A 19,651-nucleotide genomic window follows, 5' to 3' on the forward strand; every position below is an offset into this window, starting at 1 on the left:
CCGTATAATCCCTTTTGACAACTCATACGGCATGGCTTCACTCGGTTAGTCAATTCCCAAGATTTATGGGAATTGCTTATTATTCTTTCCCTTTATTTTAAGAAGAAATCTGCATAGAGAGAGAAAGAGTTTATATTCTAAACTGAGAGAGTAAGAAAGGAAACAAGAGATTATGGAATTCTATCATGGTTGCCCCTTCTTGCCATAATCAGGGAAAGAGAACAGGAAGGAAAGAAAGATTACAGCTGAAGATAAAGAAATATTAGAGATTTGATGATGGAATTCGGTTTTGTATTCTAGAGAGAGAAACTCATGAAGATTCTTTGAAGATTGATGAAGATAATTCTAGAGATTTGCCTAAGATGAAGATTGATTTAAAGAGAGAATATATATTTTCTTTCATCATCTATCAAGTAGCATTAACAGAAAGTTTGAGAAAGGTAAGAACACAGAGAGAGGGATCGATTGAAAGGGAAATTATAGCTGGACATCTTCTTGATATAGAAATTAAGAGAAGAGGATTGAGGATCCGATTGAGACTTGTAGAAGAGATTGGCTAGCTGAAGATATTTTCTTAGAGAGATACTTATTATTTCATGCTTCATTCGGCTATATAACAGGAAGGACAGGGGGAGAAGAGGACATCTCGGTTTTGAGGTCGAAACAAATCACCATCTCGACTGGAGAGTTTTCCTCTGGTAGCTCAACCAAAACCGACTATATTAGAGAGAGAGAGTGATATAAAAAGCTCTCGGCTGGGGATGAAGAAATGGAGTTAGAGAGAGAGACAACCGAGAGCACCATCCATTGATCATCATCATCATCATCTATTTTTCTTCTTCTTCATCTTCTGTATTTTTCTTTTTGTGAGAGACAGAGAGATTCAGTGATTGAGAGAGAAAGAAACAGAGAGTGATTGAGAGAGAAAGAAACAGAGAGCTTTAATGGAGTTTTCTTCTTGATTTTTGATTTTCTTTTTTTGATTATAATTCGTCTACCTTTGTGAGAGAGATAGAAAGAGAGAATTAACAGAGAGATTAAGAAAAGAGAGAGAAAACAGAAAGATTAGAAAGAAAAAAAAAAGAGTTGGAGAAGATGAGAAAATATGTGGGAAAATAATTTTCCCACAGAGAATTCAATTCCGAGAAGACGAGAAAATCGTTTTCCCTAAGGGTCTGTTTGGTCTGTTTTCCTGGAAAATCGTAAAAACAAAAGGAAAACTATTCCCTTAGGGTCTGTTTGGTTTGGAAATAGCTACAAAAGTTAAGTTTTCTTCTTCCTCTCTTTATTTTATTTTCCAATTTATCTTATATAATGTCCATGAGTAACTAACCTTTTTATCTAGGGTCTTAGATGAAGTTCTTCATAAATAATTTTATCGATACGATTTATTAATAATTTTTATTGTTTTTTCACGATAAAATCTTCCGGATTTTTGGACCATTCATGGACCAAAAGTCTGAGTTATATAAAGAATTTGTTAATTAATTAAATCATAATGAATCATTGTTAGAATTATTATAAGGACGGATTCGACAACCTTAGGTTTCTCCCCCATTCCTTGTATCATTTGTAATTATTTTCTTTTCGTAAATTTATTTTTAATATTTTATTTATTTCAAAACCAAAACCAAAACCATTTTCAAAACTGACTTACTTCCAAGTCTTAGAATAGGTTTCACTTAGTCCCTGAGGAACGAACCGGTCTTACCGGAAATTATTACAACTTGACACCCGTGCACTTGCGGGTGTAGACCTATTTAAGGAAACTTTCTAGGCCCATCAAGTTTTTGGCGCCGCTGCCGGGGACTATGTTTTAAATTTGTTCTAATCTTGGAAAGTTTTTATTTTTGGTAAGTTTTTATTTTTGGCCACTTTGACTTGCTTCTCTATTTTTTGTGTGTAGGGCATTAAGGAGCGAAAGAGAAGGCGCAAACAAGGAGGAGGGGTCGAAAAGAAGAAATTTACATTTATTTATTTTATTTTATTTTATTTTTGGTGAGAGAGAGACTTTAGACTTTCTAGTTTTTATTTTTGGATTAAAGTTTTGACCCTAAATTAGAGGGCTTATAAATTGTAACCGAAAAACCAAAACGAAGCCTCGGGTTCGAACACTCGCGGGGAGAGTGGCCCGGGTCGTCTGCAAAGGTCGTCGCCCGTCTCGAACGGGAGGTAACTTTCTCTAATCACCCACGAATCCCCTGTTAGTGGGTACTTTTTATAAGATCTTCGTAGTGCTTCCTCGGTTTTCGTGTTAAAAAAAAAAAAAAAAAAAAAAAAAAAAAGACCAAAAGAAAGGAGTCAAGTTTAGTTACATAAGTGTCAATTCTCATCTTGTGATCGTGCCTGACCATCATGGCACATTTTTCCAATGGTTGGACGTACCCTGTTGATGATGATGACCTTGATCTAAAGGGACCCGTAATCAACCGAACTGATATAACCTTAAGAGAATACCAACAGTTGCGCAAAGACTGGCTTAACCAACGTGGTACGACTCTAAGAGATTGTCAACGACTTAACGAGGGGAATAGGCTAGTTGAGCCTAACCGAACTGGTATGACCCTAGGAGAGTACCAACAGATGTGTAGAGACGAGCCTAACCGACCGGGTATGACATTTCAGGATTATAAACGAATGTCTAGAAACAGTCCGATTAGTGAGTGGAGTAGACCATATGAGCCTGATCAATCTCATATGACATTAGGAGATTATCAACAAATGTGTAGAGATGGTCCGATTAGCGATGGATATGGTCCGACGCCAAATATATATGAGAGACCTTATTGTCCACACTATTCTGAGACCAATGACTTTAGAGACAGGTATGATCCTAATATGTACGGAGGAAGTTATTATCAAGAGTCTACGTTTAATTACACTAGCGAACCTTATTACGAGGAGACTCTTGAAGATAGATCTCGATCAGAGTCCGAGAGTCGTCTTATTGAGATTATGTCACAATTTGCGACTCAAATGCAGCAGGATACTGAGTCCTTGGCTCAACAGGTAAAAATGTTTAAGTCACAGTTGTTCGCTGACGAGGAAGGGGTTTCACCACCCCAAACTCAGGAAGGTACTAGGTACGATGACGAGGTTAATACGTCTAACCCTAGTACTAAGTTAAATGTCGATGAATTTACTGATAATATCCTAGAGCCTGAAAGGTCTGATGACCTTGTTGTCTTGCTTCCTCCACCTATGTCATCTCACCATGATAGGACTGTATTAGACGTTGATATCCAGAATGACAGCGCTATGAGCAAGTTTGGGAATGACACTATTCTGAACTTTCCGACATTTGAGATTTGTAAGGAGTCAGCCTTAGATGAAATTCTAGGAAGGCATGATATTATGAATGACTGCGAGACTCCAGATGTATTTGAGGACATTGATGACAGTAGAGACATGTTAGATAGTTTGTCAGACTGTTTACCTAAGGAAACCATGGACCTTGACGTGGTCCCCGAGCATATTGCCTTACCCTTAGAGTCTAGTTTGACCTTTCACATGGTCTCAGACTCGGTTGTTGATCCCTTTTGGGACACTTCAGATGTCTCCTCGAGAACGTCTATGGAAATAGTGGATATTCTATCCACTAAACTTGCAGGTGACTTTCTGCCTTCGACGGATATATTGGCCCTTCATTGTTATGTCGATCCTTTTGATGACTTTCTAGTCATTGGTCCGAGTATTTATAGTTACTTAGTGGACTGTGCATCCACTAAGTTTGGGGATTGCCCTTCTTATTTGATAGTCTCACATGCACTCTCTGCAATTCACAAAAATGTGAGACTTTCGTTCACTGAAAACTTTGTGTTTTGGGTGGACCCACAGATGTATCGAATATTGGTTTACAGTTAATCACATATCTGTAATCCAGTAGGTTAATTCTTTTTATTTTTTCGAATCATCTGTTTCGTCTGGCTGAAGACGTTAAACTTAGCGCTTTCTGGGAGGCAACCCACGCTTAGGACTTCCGAATCAGGTAATATCTTTCCCTCATCCTATCATTTTTACATAGTCTTCAGAACATTGAGGACAATGTTCGGTTTAAGTTTGGGGATAGGGGAATGAATTTTTTGCTAAGTCCTTATTTCAAAAATTCAAAAGGGTTCAAAAAAATTTTCAAAATTTTAAAAATTTTGGATTGAAAATGTGAGTTTAGTTGTTTTTGCTTGTTAATAGTTATAGAGTCTAGTTTGTCAGACTATCCGTTTGCTAAAGGTTTTTCCATGAATTTCGAGTCTTGAAGTTGTCTGTGCACTAGCTATGTGAGTGTTAGATAGGTGAAGAGTAGACTTTTCTGAGAGTACTTAATTGATCATTAGTGGAGACTTAACCCATGTGAGATTCTGAGCCTTTCTTATTGTTTTGAGTGATCTCTTCTGAGCTAACTCCGAGTATAGTGAAGAGCTACTCAACCTCGCAACATTCATTAGAGCTCAGTTGATCTCTTGAGTTCGAATTTTACAACCACTAGGGATGTCATCAGGAAGTAAACCTTTCTCTTGTAGTCTGAGAAACTTGAAAACAGTGTCAACTAGAGGAAGATAGAAATCCATTTGTTAGAACCCTGAGAATAAGGCATGAAACAAAATGAAGAGAATTATACCCAAGGAAAGAATAATGTCAAGAAAGTTCTTTGTGTATTTGAGTTTGGTTACCGGAAAAGTACTATGAAAAAAAAAAAAAAAAAAAAAGAAGAAAAAAAATAGAAATAGAAAAAGAAAGAAGAGAAAAAAAAAAAGTGTTTATTTGTGTTTAAGTGTTTATTCCCTGAAATAGTTCTTGAAGATTTGAAGACGTCGAGTTCTCAGGAGTTCTAGTCACATCCTTAATATCTATTGACCTCTAGGAAGCATTGTTAGAAAGTAGATCAGGTGAGAAGAGTTGGTTAGCTTCCCCATTCCATATTAGTGGTTGTTTCCTATGAGATCAGCCGTTTATGAAAAATTTAGTCCATCTTTTGTAATGTGTTGAGTTTTCTTTCATACTCATACTCGCACATTGAGTGATCCATTTCTGAGTGACCTTAATTTTTGAGTGTATGACCGTGAGGCAGCAGTCGAGGCGAAATGTATTGAGAAAGTAATCGAGGTCTTGTCTGTTCGGAACTGAAATGATGCTCATATTGGCTTGTCACGTGCACTTCGGGTCTTGATTACTAGTGAAGGAATTTTTAGCATTTGTATGGTTTGGTCGACTTAGATTTCGTTTCTATTACCTTTCAAAAATTTGACCGGATAAACATTTTTCAGTCCCTATTAGATTTGAACCCTTCTAGATTTATTGGAATTTCTGAATTTTGTGGGTATATTCACTGCAAACCCTCACGAGACACAACTCGTCCTCTAGGGTAACCTAGAGGTTTAACGGCCTGTTGCACGGGCTAAGTGCAATCGTGATTCCCTACGAAAGTGGTGAAATGGGTTTAGTTTTATTTTTCTGTTTTGCTCGAGGACTAGCAAAATCTAAGTTTGGGGATGTTTGATGAGTCATGAAAATGCCTCATCTGAATCTCTTAACTTGAGCTAGTTAGTCCATTTCGAGCCGTTACTCTCATGAATTGTTTGTTTCTCTTTCTCAGGTGCCTTTACGGAGTTTTAGTGCAAAAACGGGAAAAAGACGCACAAAAAGGGCATTTTGGTCATTTTGATATTTTGGTAGTCTGGCTATTTGGTTAACTTTGGTGCTCGGATGAAACGTAGGGTTCAAAAAACAGAAGTCAAAACGGAGCCCGGATGACGAAGCTACAGCCTGTCAAAGTTCGGTTGACTAAGTCTCAAGAGGACACATGGCAGCGGATCCTTACCTTTTATCAAAAATCACGTGAAAGTTGATTGACCCCAAAATAAGAGGGAAAGTGAACGTGGGAATTTTAATGAGAATGATTCAGTATGCCCGAGCACAAGATATGTTGTGCTCCTCTCGGTTGCGCTTGGCAAATCCAACGTCTGGCTTCATTTATTGTCACGTGGCGCTATCTCTGGAATACGTCACAATCTATTAAGCTGCTCCTTCATACACCGTATAATCCCTTTTGACAACTCATACGGCATGGCTTCACTCGGTTAGTCAATTCCCAAGATTTATGGGAATTGCTTATTATTCTTTCCCTTTATTTTAAGAAGAAATCTGCATAGAGAGAGAAAGAGTTTATATTCTAAACTGAGAGAGTAAGAAAGGAAACAAGAGATTATGGAATTCTATCATGGTTGCCCCTTCTTGCCATAATCAGGGAAAGAGAACAGGAAGGAAAGAAAGATTACAGCTGAAGATAAAGAAATATTAGAGATTTGATGATGGAATTCGGTTTTGTATTCTAGAGAGAGAAACTCATGAAGATTCTTTGAAGATTGATGAAGATAATTCTAGAGATTTGCCTAAGATGAAGATTGATTTAAAGAGAGAATATATATTTTCTTTCATCATCTATCAAGTAGCATTAACAGAAAGTTTGAGAAAGGTAAGAACACAGAGAGAGGGATCGATTGAAAGGGAAATTATAGCTGGACATCTTCTTGATATAGAAATTAAGAGAAGAGGATTGAGGATCCGATTGAGACTTGTAGAAGAGATTGGCTAGCTGAAGATATTTTCTTAGAGAGATACTTATTATTTCATGCTTCATTCGGCTATATAACAGGAAGGACAGGGGGAGAAGAGGACATCTCGGTTTTGAGGTCGAAACAAATCACCATCTCGACTGGAGAGTTTTCCTCTGGTAGCTCAACCAAAACCGACTATATTAGAGAGAGAGAGTGATATAAAAAGCTCTCGGCTGGGGATGAAGAAATGGAGTTAGAGAGAGAGACAACCGAGAGCACCATCCATTGATCATCATCATCATCATCTATTTTTCTTCTTCTTCATCTTCTGTATTTTTCTTTTTGTGAGAGACAGAGAGATTCAGTGATTGAGAGAGAAAGAAACAGAGAGTGATTGAGAGAGAAAGAAACAGAGAGCTTTAATGGAGTTTTCTTCTTGATTTTTGATTTTCTTTTTTTGATTATAATTCGTCTACCTTTGTGAGAGAGATAGAAAGAGAGAATTAACAGAGAGATTAAGAAAAGAGAGAGAAAACAGAAAGATTAGAAAGAAAAAAAAAAGAGTTGGAGAAGATGAGAAAATATGTGGGAAAATAATTTTCCCACAGAGAATTCAATTCCGAGAAGACGAGAAAATCGTTTTCCCTAAGGGTCTGTTTGGTCTGTTTTCCTGGAAAATCGTAAAAACAAAAGGAAAACTATTCCCTTAGGGTCTGTTTGGTTTGGAAATAGCTACAAAAGTTAAGTTTTCTTCTTCCTCTCTTTATTTTATTTTCCAATTTATCTTATATAATGTCCATGAGTAACTAACCTTTTTATCTAGGGTCTTAGATGAAGTTCTTCATAAATAATTTTATCGATACGATTTATTAATAATTTTTATTGTTTTTTCACGATAAAATCTTCCGGATTTTTGGACCATTCATGGACCAAAAGTCTGAGTTATATAAAGAATTTGTTAATTAATTAAATCATAATGAATCATTGTTAGAATTATTATAAGGACGGATTCGACAACCTTAGGTTTCTCCCCCATTCCTTGTATCATTTGTAATTATTTTCTTTTCGTAAATTTATTTTTAATATTTTATTTATTTCAAAACCAAAACCAAAACCATTTTCAAAACTGACTTACTTCCAAGTCTTAGAATAGGTTTCACTTAGTCCCTGAGGAACGAACCGGTCTTACCGGAAATTATTACAACTTGACACCCGTGCACTTGCGGGTGTAGACCTATTTAAGGAAACTTTCTAGGCCCATCAAAGGGATTTGAAACCAATTAGTAAAGAAATTTAACTAAAAGAGTTAGTAGTTTTGAAATGTACCAATACACCACACTTCAGACAGTTATTGATTTTATCCTGACTCCAGACACCCAAGGTCAAGCCGAAACTCGATACACCTTTGTTTATAACACGAATGAGTGAAACACATGTATTTTAAAAAAAAAAAAACCACCCAAGTTATTTATTTTTGTACATTTCTGATCTCTGTGTCTTTTGCTCTCCTGTCTATCTTGCTTAACACGGTCGGGGGTTGTCATCCTTATTTAGCTCGATCAAATCTTGACCACTGATAGATCAAGAATATGGTAGTCGGGGTGGCCCAGGCCCAAATAAACCGCTTGCTTCGGGCCCAAATTTAATAAGGGCCTCAAAATAGACCGTGCTTATAGGCACCTCTTTAATAAAGAGATATAATTATAATGGGGTCCAAAAAGAGAAGTGCTTATGGACACCCCTTTTATTCTCTCTCACGCGTTAGTCTCACTCTTGGGTTCCCAGTTCCCTTGCTATATTCCTTCTTTGGCTCTCTCCCTTCTTTGTTTTCCGTCTTCCTTTTTCTTTCTCTTGACTTTGAATCTTAACTACATTTAATTATATAATTAGAGCATCTCCAATGCAACACTCAAACTCTAAATCTTAGAGTGTCACATAGGGTTTTTTTAGAATTTTTCTTTAGAATCTATCTCCAATGCAAAACTCAACATGAATCTCAAAAGTGATGTGTTAAGATTTATTTTAGAGATCCTCAAAAGGACACTCTAAATTTAGAGTGTCCTCTTAAGGATCTCTAAGTGCCACATAGGCAAATCAATTAGTTTTAAACCAAAATATAGGTTTTTAGAGTTTCTCTTGAGTGTTGACTTGGAGAAGGTTTTGCAATAGAGTGTCTCTAAATGGCCAAATAGGAAAGAGACCATTTAGAGATCCATTTTTCACACTTGACACATAGAATTTTTAGAGTTTTTCTTAAGTCTTGCATTGGTGATGCTCTTAGGCCTCTACAACCTAATTTTTTCTTCATAATTCTAAATTTTATGTCTCTCAACGTTATCTTTTTTTATGCAACAACTAAGTTAGATACCAACTATCAATGTCACACTAGTTTTGTTAATTAATTACGTATTTTTTTGTATCACTATAGTCTTAAATTTATACAATTGCACATTAGATATATAACTATGTGCTACTACTTTCTTTTTTCATTTAAATTTGATATACGTTGTTCTTTCTATTAATTATATAACTCGTTTATATTTAAATAATGACATGCAAGTCGAAATGATACACGAAAAATTTAAAAATTTGAAAAGAAATTATTAATTAAACTTACAAATTTACTAAAAACTAACGGAAATATCGAAGTTAGAGTGTTAAGTTGGACACAGAGATATGAGAAGAACAAAAAAAATATAATAAGGATGATGCTATTTTCGTACTTTTAAATACCAAAAAAAAGAGTTTCATTAACTTCTAATTAAAGAGGTGTATGACTAGGATAAAATTAATGTTTATATAATATGACTAGGACAACCACATAGACATCTAAAGATGACTAGGACAAACAATATAATTAAATCTCATGACCTTTAGAATCCCAAAACCCACTTTTTCACCTAAATTCAATGTAGAGTAAAATCAAAGGCTACAAAATCCTTTACTCTTCTTTTTCCTTTTTTCTAAATTTGTGTAGTAAAAATTATGGTTGGTGATTGTCTAATGGAAGAGGTTGTCCGAAACCGTAACTCAACTCTTGATTTATTTCTCTCCATCTCTGTAAATATTTTGTAGTAGAAAGATGGTTTGGTGGTTGTCTAATTTTTCTACTTTGATGTTTTTTTTTAAATTGTCAACGGGTTGAAGGGCCCAACCCTTTACAAATCTAATAAATCAGAAAAATGACGAATAAAACAATAAAAATCTATAATGATACATATCAATCAGCAAATAAAGTAGAATTTTTTGCTATATGACCCAAAAAACTGACCCTAATAAGAGATTTAGTCCCCTCTAATCCCATAAAGGGTATAAAAACCAAAATAATATTAGAAATAGATATCTAATCATTTTGGTTCAATCTAGAGAGCAATCACAAATCCCTAGAATAATTATACTTTATTAATACCCAGACTAACCTTTCTTAAATATCTAAACAGTTATAAGATCAAAATCGGTTAATATATTTTCCATTTTTATCTCACTGTTTCTCTCTCCAATCACGTTTTATATTTAGCAATCGTGATCTTATCATAATAAGCAAGTTTTGTAACTGATATCGTTTTCTTTCTAATCATCTTTCTCTCTCTCTCCCTTCATCTGATTCGAACGTAAATCCTCCATTAAAACAAAATCATTTGAGTTGCAGCAATCATAATCACCATTCTTAATCAGGTAAAACATTCATCTGATTATAACTTTCTTTGATTTTGGTTTAGTTTATGAAGATGTTGATTATCTATCTGCATCTTCCATTAATGCAAAGAAATTGTTAAAACTTCATTAGAGCTAATCAAAATCAGTTCCGTAAGTTTTAATTAGGTAAACAAACTTCTATTTAATGTTTCTGTTTCATATGGATATGAAATTAGCATTTTCTTCCTCTCTCTAAGGATCTATTGAATGATAGCTGGTTTGATTAATTAATTCTTCATTACTGAATCTTACAAATTCAGTTTAATACAGAAAGATTCAATCATCTAAAGATATGTGATTAAGCTTAATGAGATTTGTACTTTTTCTTCAGATCCGGTTTTCAATCCTTTTGGATAATTGAATCGTGTTTTTACCGTACGGTTCACCGTAACAGAATTATCAGTTCCTGTACTTTATCATAAAGTATCATTTATTGTCGTAAATCATGCAAACATCAGAACTTCAATGATTTTGAGCTTGTTAAAACCATTTTATGATTCTCTAACAAATTATATATACTTTATCAGGTTTTTAATGAATGCTATATTATGGCTCATAAATTACCTGTTTGCAATACAACATTACGTATGCTTTAATATAAATCAGTGTTCGTTTTTTTAACATAAAATATTCGCAATATTGTTACACCTAATGATTGATTTTCAATAAAGTATATATAATTTATTCTAATGTATGCTTGATTTATCTTACATCAATATACTTTATGCAAAATTTATTTGTATTTATTATATTTCAACATGTTATCACAGATGGATTCCCAGGCAGAATCAACAAATCAAATTATGCAAATCAAATTGAAATCAAAGGGTTGGGATAAGATATTTACAGAAGTAGGACAGCTCTTTCCCGGTGGTGCCAAAGCATTTCGATATGCTCTTAGGCAATATAGTATTAACACAGGACATGATTTCAAATTCTTAAAAAATGATACAAAGCGTGTTACTGTTGTGTGTCCTGTGGAAGATTGCAAATGGAGAGTGCATGGATCGGCACCATTAAAATGCGAATCGATGTTCATTTTGAAAGATTTGGAAATGAAACATGACTGTGCTGATTTCATTAAGAAGATCAAAAAACCCAAAATCAACAGTTCTTTTGTTGGTAAACTTATTCTTGATGATGTAACAAGAAGTCCAGATCGTTCCACTAAAAGTTTGAAGAAAGATTTCTTGAAAAACTACGGCGTTCAACTTCCATATTACTACACTTATGATGGGAAGAAAGTTGCAATGAACGAAGCATTTGGCCAGGAAGGAGATTCATATGCAAAACTTAAATGGTATGCTGATGCCTTTTCACGTACAAATCCAAACAGCATAGTCCAATTAGAAATCGACGATGTTAGTCGTCGATTTCAAAGAATTTTTATAGCACCACATGCTTGTATGGTTGGATTCAAATATTGTAGACCTGTTATATACGTTGATGGAACCTTTTGCAAAACTCGTTTTAACGGTTGCATTCTAGTTGTTGTTGCTGAGGATGGAAACAATGGTTAGTTCCCAAACTTTTTTCTAAATATAATATATTATTCTTCAGTTTGTATACTTTCTTGTCATTATTCATAATTTTAATATTCCCACCATAATTTAGAAAGAAGTTTGAAAAACCAATCTACATTACTTATGCTTTACGTGTAATTTAGACATATATGATTACAGTATTATGTAATTATCTAACATAATTCGTAATTCCAGGTCTGTTTTCCTTTGCTTATGTTGTTGTTGACGCCGAGAATGACATTAATTGGGAATGGTTTTTAGGTCATTTACGCAATGTTGTGGATATGGAGAAGACATATACTTTTATTTCAGACCGTCACAACGGTATTATCAATGGTGTTAAGAAAATTTTCCCTACAGCAAACCATTCTTTTTGTGTTTGGCATCTAAGGAACAATCTCAATTTAAGACTCGCTAATGGAGCTCGAAAATCTAAGTTCTTTCAATCTTTGATTTTCAAGGCAGCCAGAGCTATTCCCGAGTCTGAGTATAATAATACTATTAACCAGATGATACAGATGGGTGGTTCCAAAGTTGCTGCATTTTTTCAATCCTTAGACCCTGCATCATGGGCAGATTCATTCTTCTCCGGTCCAAGGTTTGATCAATATAACTATACAAAATACATTGGTGCAAATCACATATGTTTCTTAATAAATTTTTCATGATTTAGGATTTTGAAATCATACTATACCGACATTATGTATAATGTCAGATACATCATCGTAATTTTGAACAATTAAATTATAACGTAAACACCTTTTATAATTCTTTAGATCATGATATAACTATATTATTTTGGTTTTTATAACAGGTACACAGCAATAACTTCTCAACTATCGGAGTCCTTTAATAATCAAATCAGATATGCTCGTGTACTCCCAATTACAGCAATGTTGGATGCAATACGTACCCATATAATGAACAAGATGAATGTAGCACGTGAATTGTCCAAGAAGTGGACTACGTTCTTGTGTCCAACTGATGCACCCGAAAAGGTTACACACCCAAGCGGAGATATCAAGTAGTAATCCGGCAAAGCCGGGATCGATCCAAGGATAGGAAGGTAGTTTGGATATCGAAGGGTCTTGTCCCTCGGTCTAGATATTTCAAGCTAACTTAGACTAAAAAGGAAAGGAAACAAAGATAAATGGGGGTTTGGTCGAATAAGGTGATAAGAGAATAAAGCAAACAAGTAAAATAAACTAAACTAAACAATAAAAGTAAACGGGCGAGAGAAGAGTCGAAGGAACAAGAGTCGGGAGACGGTAAGACTCGATTCGGGCAACAAATAAGTGAGAGAGGTGTCGAAGTCCGGGAATCCATAATGATAAACCTACGACTATGTGTAGTCCGATTTGATGTGTCGAGGTACAATCGACATTCGACTCCTAAAGTAGATGTCTCTAAGTACTATGTATATCCGGAGATCATACATAGTCAAACAAACGTCTAAATCGGTTAATCCCGAGTCATCGAAAGCGTCGTCTAGTCGCCTAACTATGTGAAGTGCATGACAAGACACATGAAATTATGACTTAGACTACGATCGATATCGAATACTTCGTTTCGTCTATTAACTATGCGAAGTGCTTGACAAGACACATGAAAATACGATCAAAACGATAATCGAAATAAATGAACATCAATTTATAATCAAAACATCAAATCATATTAAACATAGTCACGAATTCATCACATTTCATCTCATATAATCGACAAACTAAAGTTAGCTAAACATGGTGATTGAATAAGAAATGGAAAGGAAATGGTGAGAGAATCCCCCTTTTTCGATGTGGTTCGAGGCTAAGATCGTCGGAAAATATGAGTTTTTAGTTGCAGCCGATCTCCCCTTAGCAATTTTCTGGGTTCCCCATAGCGACCACCATCATCTTCTCCATTTAGAACACAACCTCCATTAAAGCTAACCCTAGCTTTCTCTCTCTAGAAATTTGTAGCCTAAAATCAAATCAAATCACATGGGTAGCTAGCCAACAACATGGGGAGTAAAAGCCCTAAGGTTTCCGGCCAAGAAGGTGGCCGGAAAACCCTTGAAAATCCGGCCAAAGTTGAGCAGAAATCCGGCCAAAAGAGGCAAAATCCGGCCAAAATACTTAGATCCGGGCCAAAGGATGATGTCCCGTGCATATCCGAGCTAGATGCGGCTGTTTCGAGTAGCTTCCTTGCCGTCTCGTGCTCTTGAAATGCAGCCGAGCTGCTGTCCCGAGTTCGCAACCACTGTGCCGGGCAAGAACAGCAGCAACCCGAGCTTCAAGAAGCTTACCCGAGCTTGCTGTTGCTGTTGTGTCCCGAGCTGGTGATGAAGGCTGCTTCTTGCACCCGAGCAGCTGTCCCTTGAAGCTTCAGCCCGTACCGGCAGCTGCTGTCTTACCCGAACTCTATGATGCACCGGCCAAGCTTGGCCGGCCTTGAGTGCCGGCCGGCCGAGCTTGGCCGTGACCTCCTTCTTCCTTCTCTCTTTTTCTCTCTCTCAAGCTCCTTCAAGAACACCAAGAACCTTCAAGTTCTAGCCTCTTTTCCTTCTTGCCTCCTTTCCAAACTTGAAGATGATCATTCAAGAAGAAGATGAATAGTAACCTTGACCCCCAACTTGTGTTTCCTACTCAAACCCTAGGGTCTCTTGACTTAGTCAAACCCATAAGGCTATTTTGACTTGGACCATAAAAAAGGGTGCCCATAAAATTTCTACATCTTTCTTTCTTCTTCTTTTTCTTTGTGGGCTTTTGGCTTGTCTTTGGGCTTGACTTCACTTCAAATTAGAAACAAAGGAGAGTGCCTTCAAATAAAGACCTTGGCTTCTTTCTTCCGTACATTTTCCGTCCGAACTCGGAATTTACTTCCGTTTTCACCGTCGGACTCGTCATTGCCTCCATTTGTAATTTGATTTGCTTGAAGTCATTTTTTCTCGTTTTCGGCACATGAAATGATAGTGACAATTCGTCCCCTTTATTCCGATTTTCATGTCTAACTCCAAAATAGGTACCTAACATGAAAAACACATAAAATATTATTGATAACACTCAAAAAGGAATAATTAGTCTAAGTTAGGCTCTCCAAATGTGACATTTTAGTGTCACATCACCAACCATCACTGATTTTTTGAAATCTAAACATGATAGTGCAGCTACTTGGAATTATGCACAGGCTGCACCACTCATATTTGAGGTTTATTCTGATCCATCACATTGTGTTGATCTTCTAAATCTAACTTGTACATGTAGAAGGTGGCAGGTAGATGGGGTTCCTTGTGAGCATGCCATGTTGTGCATAAAAACTTTGGCTGACGATCAACAAGATTGTTTCTATGATCCTATATGGACAACTGAGTCTTATGTTAAGACTTACCAGGAACATATAATGCCAATCCCAAATTATGATGAGCCTCGTTCATTTGATGAAGAATCAAAAACACTTCCACCATTGATTCGTCGTAGACCGGGTATGCCAAGAACAGTACAGATCGAGAGCTCAGGGAACATTCCCAAGAAATTGGGGATATGTGGTAGGTGTAAGCAACCTTCCTACCACAATCGCTCCACATGTAGGGTTAATATTTGATGTTATTTCTTCAGTTACAGTATAAACATTGTATCTCCGGTTCTTATTAATGACAAACAAATTGGAAAATTTCATTGTTTATGATAAATGTGTCATTTTGTTTCCAAATGTCTGCACAATTTACTTTAAAGTATACAAAATTTAGTAGAAAGTTGTCAAGATTTTACATACACACTATAATTTATTCCATAAATTATAATAATTTATGGAACATGATGAATTCCTCCGAAGAAATCATACTGAGTTTGTATCAGTACACTATATAAATTGATTTATCTTTATTATCACTAACATAAATTACAATAATTTAAATCACAATCCAAACATTTATATAATATAACCATATAGAGAATCTGTCATTAAATTGATTTTGGGTTCAAATACTGCTAGATATTACATTTGATCAAAAATTGTAGACCTTCCAAAAAAACTAAAAACTACACTATTATAAATTCTTTCTCCACTGATCTTTTGTTTCATTCAGAAGCTCGTACGTAACTTGCGCCCTCTTTCGTTGTGCTAAATCCGTCCAATCATCACTAAGATTCTTTTTGTACTCCCCATTTGAAATGTTTCATGAACAACAACTCCATTTGTAGCATAATAAATGGACTACAATCCGCACTGTACATCATTTATAAATTAATGAAAAATTGCCCACCATGAAATAAGTATCATTTAATCAAGCTGTATAATAGTAATATGTAAAATAATATAACAAGGTTGTTACTTACTTCTCTCCTTGTTGATGATCATACGGCGTTTTTAACTCCTTACATTTCTTTTTAAATTCAGGACTAACATATTGTATTTCATGAAGCACATCAAGTATCTCCTGCGCATACTTCTTAGCATTTTCTTCGCAAACTTTACGTAGTTTGGTGTCGAAGAACAACGAGTTGTAGTGTGTCCAAGTTTGATCATAATAATCAAAAACAAGCAACGTCCAATGGATATCCCTACTTACATCTGTAACCATCGCATGACACATTGGTGCAACTAAATACGACAGCAGCCCTCTATCAACCTCATTTAAAATCCGATCTTTGAATAATGCGTTTATGTTTGCTTTGGTTGCCTTGCATTTTATCATTGTCTGTACAATAACCATTCAAGATTTGGTCACCAAGTTTGCATTGTATCATATTAAAATTAAATTAAACATTAAACAATATGATATATTTCATGTAAATCTTAAATAATTTACAGTCTATAATCTAAAAGTTATGGTCTGAACATAACTTTACACATAAATCTGCACCAAGATGTTTACTGTTTTAGTGCAGCAGTCATGTTGTTGGGTAAATCATGAATACTTTATCATACATTATGCATTTCATAATATAACCTAACTGACAATTTCATGTAAATTATGTATACTTTATAAATTTATATTCATAACATAATATAAATTATCTGAACACTTACCCATAACTCTGCTCCAAGAATGAATACTTGTCCAGCTCCAACCATTACTTCAGAAAATAAATGTTTTCCCCACCAATTTATAATCTGAGTATCTGTCTCGCAATTCATCATTAGTAGGTCCAACTGTCTCCCTCTGATCTCACTCATGATTTGATTTGTCCAAACAAGTGTTCTGCATGTCGGATATTGTTAGTCAATATAGAAATATTGCTAAAACTCATAAATATAATATTTCATAAAGCTCACAAAATGTCAGTTACAAACACAATACTAATACTTCAACAACATAACATTGTTCACAAAATATAACATATTTAATATCTATAAAACCAATTACGTGTTTTTTCCTTCTTTGCTAAACTCTTCCAACAGCCCCTTTTCATCATCTTTAACTTGTTTCCATACTTTGCTCTTCTTCCAGTTGCACAGTTTCTCGTCCTCATCTGATGCTGGTTTCTTCCCCTTAGTATCTTCCACAGTTTCGACATTCACGACCTCCTTTTTCGACATTATAGCATGCTTCTTAGTAACCTTACCTTCCATTAATTTTGGATCTGCCTTTTCAGTATGTTTTCTTGTCCTAGGGGCTTCCTTCACTCTCTTGATAAGAGAATTTTGCTTAGGTGTTTTAACAACATCATCTTGTTTTAATCCTACTCCTTTTGATGCTTTTGACTTTGTCCTTGACTTCTTTACTGTCTTTGGTGAAGGCTGTACAAAATCATCATCTTCATCTATTTGTACATCTTTTCCTTTGTAAGATTTTGCAATTTCTGCTATACCAGCAAAGTCACTTGGCTCATTATCATCAATACCCAGGTCAAATGTTGGTGTGCTACTATAAACTCTGTCTTCAACCATTTGATACTTGACTATGGTTGTGCATGGTACATTTTCATCAGCTTCTGAACAAATAATAAAAAGAATTTCAGATAAATCATGCATATTTATACATTTGTAGTGAAATAAATCATATAAACAAATCATAATGTCGTTTAAAGTATCTATAATTTATGATATCGATAAATAACAGATGTTGCAATTATGCATACTGTATGTAATGTAATACCGTCATTTCTAATAAATTCTAATAGAAAATGACTCACCAAAGTTGTTGCCACCATCATTGTTATTCTCACTATCCTGTTGATTATCACCATCATCACCAACATTTTCCTCAACATCTTTATCTTCTTCTTTTTCACTATTTTCATAACCACCTTCCATTCTATCTTCTTGACCTACATCTTTATCTCCCACATTACTTTCAAGACCAAAATTACTTTCATCATTTCCATCATTACCTTGATCTTCACATTCCTCCACATTAACTTTTTCCTTCAACTTAAGTTGTTCCTTCAACTCAGCTATTTCTTTTCTCAACATCTCTATTTCAACATCTTTAAACTTCACTCCACTTTTTAGAGATTCTATCATCTCTAGCATATCAATTTTCTGATCATAGGTTAATTCAATATCAACCTTTTCAGTAAATTTGAGCAAACCATGCTCTTCTTCATTTTCTTCTTCTTCAACACTAACAATTACCTGCATTTGAACATTAATCATCATCCCAAAATTTCATGGCCAAACTTATTATTGAATGTAAATTATACAAAATATATTATGAAGAACATATATTTCATGATTCAATTTGAATCAGATAATGTTAATTTAACAGTGTTTAATATAAATTATATATACTTTATGCTAAATTATAAATTAGTGTTATAAAAATTATACCTGATCTTCTTCAAGTCCGGCAATATCGATCTCCATTCCATTACTAAAAGCATCAACTGACCACCTCAAGAACCTTGGATATTTTGTTGCATTCAAAGGATTCTTAGGATAAAGTGATGTGTACATGCATATCCAGAACTATAAAACAAAATGTAAAATTTCCACATCACACAACTATTATAAACATAATTTTATGTAAAGTATATTATCTCTAAATAAAGTCTAACAGAGATCATGTAAAGTATGCATACTTACAGGTAAAAGTAACAAACAACCAGATGCTTTGGTTGGTTCTTCAGCATGTTTGTCAATGATTTCCATCATGTAAGAGTGTATGGCTCTTGGCCATGACACCCTATTGATAGCCCATCTTGACATTATGTTCTTATAAATGCTTGGCAGAACAGTGAAACCAGCCAAAGTTGCAAACAGGAAATTGGATGCTAACAACATGATTAAAAGACTCACAAATTCGATTGCTGGTTCATGGTTTCTAATACATCTCTGTAGTGCCATTGCAACATAAGCACTTGAAATCCCCTTGTTTTTGTTACTTGACTTTTTTATTGGTTCCTCAAAATATTTCATTAGAAAGGAACACTTGAAGGGATCTTGTTCATGAAACTTTAGAAAAGCATCGTATTCTGCACCCTCCATTGGCATACCAAGCAATAGGGATACATCTTCTGGTTTAAACTCTAACTCAACCCCACCAATAACGAATTTTTTTGTCGATTTTTTGTATCGACATAGAATATCTAGTATTGCACTTATTGGACGAGTGTTATAGTTTTCCCTAAGGATAAAACCCTCTGTCATGGAATCAAAAAGCTTTGAGAAAGGTGTATTGCCAATCTCTTCCTTCATCTCTTCCGTCATGTACTGACGGTGGCTTGTTATCAACTCGATTGGTTTACTCAAGCTGTATCTGAATGGATTGAAAGTCTTCCCCTCTGGTATTATCTTCTTCTCCCCCACTATGTCAACAGTACGGCAATTGTTCTCTTTTTCCTTCCCTTTCTTTGTTGTTGAGCTTGCTCCCACCTTTTACATAAATTTGAAACATTTATATGTAAAAATAACACTCTTTCATGTAAATTATCTATACTTTACCATAAATTAAGATAATTG

General features: G+C 35.0%; 1 long non-coding RNA gene across 1 annotated transcript; it reads left to right on the top strand.

Moving 5' to 3' along the window:
- Positions 1 to 642: 642 nt before the first annotated feature.
- Positions 643 to 1,404, top strand: LOC147543422 (uncharacterized). The gene is made up of 2 exons (XR_015224129.1): positions 643 to 1,173; positions 1,233 to 1,404. It is a non-coding gene; the product is annotated as an uncharacterized LOC147543422 (long non-coding RNA).
- Positions 1,405 to 19,651: the final 18,247 nt, after the last annotated feature.

Source organism: Eschscholzia californica, unplaced genomic scaffold (assembly GCF_041429995.1).
Source record: "Eschscholzia californica isolate CP2 unplaced genomic scaffold, dmEscCali1.0.p SCAF_4, whole genome shotgun sequence".
Lineage (NCBI taxonomy): Eukaryota > Viridiplantae > Streptophyta > Magnoliopsida > Ranunculales > Papaveraceae > Eschscholzia > Eschscholzia californica.